We start from the raw sequence: 4,698 nt of genomic DNA, 5'->3' as shown, positions 1-4,698 counted from the left end.
CTACCTAAGACAATAAAAATAACGACCTTAACTCTGTACGATAAACAATTAAAAGTATCACCACTAAGGTGCACAATTCAGTTACTGCATGTGGACCGTCACATAAAATCGATACAACTTATGTTGTTGTTTTTGTGTCACATAGTTGGCAGTTGAAACATAGAAACATAACACTCAGCTAAAAAAGGGCGGATTTTATATGTAGATTTCGGGAATCGAAACAGCTCCCCAATCTCTGCCATACGATGGACCTCGGATGTACTGTGAAATCATTAAAGTTGTACGTTCAGCGAGAATTTTGGTTATAAAACACAAAAATAACACAACTGTCGTGAAAAGGCATCCTTATTTTAGCGTTGTGCGAAATTTCGTCTCTAGATTCCACTCCGATGGCCTGATATTAACACGATTTTCAGACCATATTTATTTTTTGGTGGTTACCAAAAAATCCGCTATGGCCTACTCGGAGTTATTCCGAGCAGTTCCGAAAGCCTACGAAAGTAAACGGAGCACAAGCACGTGACAGTTATGAATAATCAATGAGGTCAGCAAATCAAAACAAAGATGGACAGATGAAAATGAAAAGAGAAACAGAGGCAGACAGAGATTGCCAAAATCGATCAGAAAGCGACGGTAAATGAAAAATGTAGGAAAGATATTGACGTCGATGGTTTATTTAGGCATTCATTGAAAGAAAAGGATAGCATTCAAAGCTTCAAATGGAGTGGGAAAATGGAGGGCGTGGAAACGAAACATCACGATAGGTTTGTGTTTTATCTTTAACATTTTACCTGATGTTTGAAAAACATTGATAGTTTATTTATTAACAGTCAGTAGGGCTATCTTTCGACACACTTTCGGGCGGGTGCATATACCCCATTTCCTTGGAGAACGGATGTACTTATTCGCCAAAATGTTAGTGAAAGTTCCTATTCAAAATCCAAAATAATTTCGAAAACAAACAAGAGCTGTCAGAGGCAGCATGATCGACTTTTTTCATTGCTATAATGCACCAGTCAGTTGTAACCACGCCCCCCCCCCCAGGTCCGGGGGTATACTGGGGAAATGGGGCGTGGTTTTACCTTCCAGGTGGCCCCGCAGTACCGCGTAAATGGGGTGGTTTTATGTTCGCAAAAAATTGTGGGGAATGGACCTTACCTAGGGTCCCTGGGGTGCGGGGATTTTACCAACTGGATTTTACCCGGGGTAGGCTGGAACGAAAGTCAAAGTCCCTGCTATTCCCCGGACCTACGGGGCTGTGGTTACAAATGACTGGTACATAAGCATTAAGGATTTCAGCACTTGCAATATCAATATGGGGGGCACACCCCACACCTAACCCCATAACTTCCTTGTTTACTGCCTATTTCAATGGTACTGGTACACTAATAAGCAATCAGGCATACTTTTTTATTGTTTTGACATTTCTTATCTTCTCCCTGTACGCTTAAGTAATAAAAATGGTCAAAAGGCTCGTTGAAAGTCATTCAGGTGGCATATTTTTATATAGGAGTAAAAAGAAATAAATTGCCCAAAATGTACCATTTCGGACTAGATATTATGTACATTTCCTCGGGGGTGAACCTGGCCGTTTGCCATCATTGCTGACCAGAATTATTCAGTTCTGGGGGGGGGGACACACGTTGAAAGGTTACAACCCCTGAGTGACTCCAATCTTGTGTCAATTACTGGATCCGCCTCTGGCAGGCTTTGGCAAAACATGCCTGGATCACTGTAAAATAAGATTACATGCAAAATCCAGAATTTCTAAGTCAAATGTTAAAAGGGCAAAATAGTTGGCATCATATGCAAGTTAGAGATATCGTCAAAAACTTGAAAAAGTCAAGCTAAATCCAATAGCAACTGCAATTCAATTGAAAAGAACAATTGTATACAGCACATTTATTGGCATTTCAATATATGTAATTTGTTTTGAAATATTTTCATTACCAAAAAATTGCATTTGATGTCTTTTTTGACTAACTGAAGGACCTGAGCCCAACCCCCAAATGTGTAAATACAGCCCTTCAATAAGCTGTGATAAAGCATTCGTTTGTTAAGAAAATCCATTCCTTTTGACAAATGGTCGAAATTAACACAAGCCAGTAAGCCATGCACTGGTAAAATGCCTCGGGTCTTACCCAAATTCTGATTTTTTATTGTAGGGCTTGCTTGAAATTTGATTCAAAGCTCAAGTATACGAATCAGGGCTTCTTCATCAAAAAGTCTAATTTCAATGATTGTTTTGATCCTGCTCATGATTGAAATGGCATTTGAAAAAAATATTTTATCATTTTTTATATCAATAATATAAGAACCTGGCTTTAAATAGAAATTGGTACATATGTGATACTAGTTAACATGTTAAAGGTAGTCCATCCATCTTTTATGCAAAAAAATAATGCAAAAAATTATATTTCTTTTCTTTTTATATTTCTGTTTTGTATAATTATGAACTCTACAAAATACATGTACCAAGGGTTTAATTATTATAAGATGAATGATTTGCTGAAATTTCTATATAAACATAATATAATAATAGTTAATAAAAATTTACAGTATTTTGGGTTTCAGTATCTTTTGACATGACGCTTCAAGACTTCGATGTCAGGAGGCTGGTGATGTCACAGATTTTAACCTGGCTTGAACATGCCAAGTGTACTGTAAGTACAGTTTTTTTGCAAATATAAAAAATATCATTCGAACTTTTCAAATATAGAAAATCAAAGGCAGCGTTTTATCAACTCCAAAATCTCATTTTCTATTCATAAGTGTTAGAAAGGCTTTTAGGCAAAAAACATCATACTTTTTTAAAGTAAGTATGAATAACTGCACTCACCTCTTTTGTCAGCATATCTTATATCACTGGTTTCATGATATAAGCTTAAAAAGTGGCTAATGAATTCCAAAACAAAAATTGAAATAAAATATGTTTACACAGTCCATAGGTGAGAATGCAGCTTTAAAAATCATGAAAAGGTAGAAAAGAGGTTGATATCCTTTTTATCAAATAAGGCCTGATATTTGTGTCATGAAAATGCAGTGATTTGAGCTTGGAAGTATATGTTGGTATATTGATTAAGTATTTATAATATTGATAATTAACATATAACATTTATTGATGATATAAGTAGATAAATGAAAATAAAATGAAATGCTATTTATTTTAAGGGCATCTCAGCTGTTCTTCTCCATCATTTGACGGATGAGCATGAGTGGCCTCCCCCGATTCAATATTATGAGTAAAGTCATGGGCCATTGAGCCAAGAGGAGAGGAATTCACCATGGCTTAACAATAAAAAAACACTTTCGTACCCTTAAAGCCCTCAGAGTGATTGTCCTTGACAACCACCTTCCATCAAAGATGCATACTAACTAGTATACAGGTAAATAAATTTAATGTACAGCAAGCTTTGACTCTTTTCACATCTTATATTAGTAGAAGTTTGAAGTTATACCCTTTTATATATTATTATATTAAAAATCAGGGAATTCAGGCTATTTATACAGGAAACAAGAATAAGCATTTCATAAAATAACTGCATCATAATTCATGAAATTGAAATGATCTGATCACATTTTCAGGCTTAAAAGCTGCACTCCCACAGATTGAACGTTTTGACAACTTTTATTTTTTTTGTCTTGGAACGAGCAGATTTTTATATTTAAGTTAAAGAAAGTGATGTTTATGCATTTAACATTATTTTTCGAACGGAAATATGAAAAACTGCCATCTGATTTTTTTGTCAGCAATCTTATATTATTGGTTTCCAGATATTCTCGCAAAAATGTGCTCTTTGCAAGACAAAAAAAATAAAAATGTAAAATTTGTATATCTGTGAGAGTGCAGCTTTAAGTCTGGTTATAAGTGGAAATATTTATTTCGATAACTATCTTACTTCTAGATAATTGTGCGTGTGTGTGTGTGTGATGTGGTCAAATCTTATTCTGTAAATGAAACATTTCTTGTTTTGTATGCAGACTAAACCGTGCATGGAACAATAGAAGAGGATGGCAATATTCCCCAGTAAACGCAGTGAAAGAAAAAAGACCTATCCATACAGAGTCGCTGAAGAAACTGATCTTCATGTGTCACTTGACCAACAATTTTTCGATATGGGTAGAAAGGCTGTTATGGAGAAGCACTATCCTCGACAAATCTCTAGCCACCTTGAACAGTTATCTCCTTAACCAAGAAGGGAATTGTACAGCGAGCAAGAATCTAGGTTTAATAAGAGACATTTCTAGAGGTTTACTATGTGCTCCAATATTCATGAAACTTAATGACAATGGTCTCATTGTTGTCTTGTTTGAAACTAGGTCACATGTGGACTGAATGGAAGTCACTTGATTTTATTTTTAAAACATTATAGAATCAAACCTTGATATTGCTTTGTAAGATTACATGTGTTCAAACTTAGTGAGAATGATCACCTTGATGAAATGTTAAGGGAGATCAAGCTGTCACATACGGTAAAAAATATGGTCACTTCTTAAGAAATACTTGGGTACTAGAAGCAAAATATGTACTCGCAATCATGTAAATTTGTGTGTATATTTGTTCTCTTCAGCTTTATAAGTCGTGTTACCTGCGACATGCTAACGCATTTTAAGTATTTAAAAAAAGTTTGATTTTATATTAAAGTGGATGGAACTTGACCAAAACCCTTTGAAAATAGGGTATATCAAAAGCACATA

The 4,698-nt window shown here is 35.2% G+C and overlaps 1 long non-coding RNA gene across 1 annotated transcript; it reads left to right on the top strand.

The window, feature by feature from the left end:
• The first annotated feature begins 302 nt into the window (after positions 1-302).
• Positions 303-4,452, top strand: LOC128232099 (uncharacterized). Its single transcript, XR_008260489.1, has 4 exons — positions 303-764; positions 2,575-2,663; positions 3,172-3,386; positions 3,982-4,452. It is a non-coding gene; the product is annotated as an uncharacterized LOC128232099 (long non-coding RNA).
• Positions 4,453-4,698: the final 246 nt, after the last annotated feature.

The sequence above is a fragment of the Mya arenaria genome, chromosome 4 (genome assembly GCF_026914265.1).
Source record: "Mya arenaria isolate MELC-2E11 chromosome 4, ASM2691426v1".
Taxonomy (NCBI): domain Eukaryota; kingdom Metazoa; phylum Mollusca; class Bivalvia; order Myida; family Myidae; genus Mya; species Mya arenaria.
This window is presented reverse-complemented; position numbering and strand designations above follow the sequence as displayed.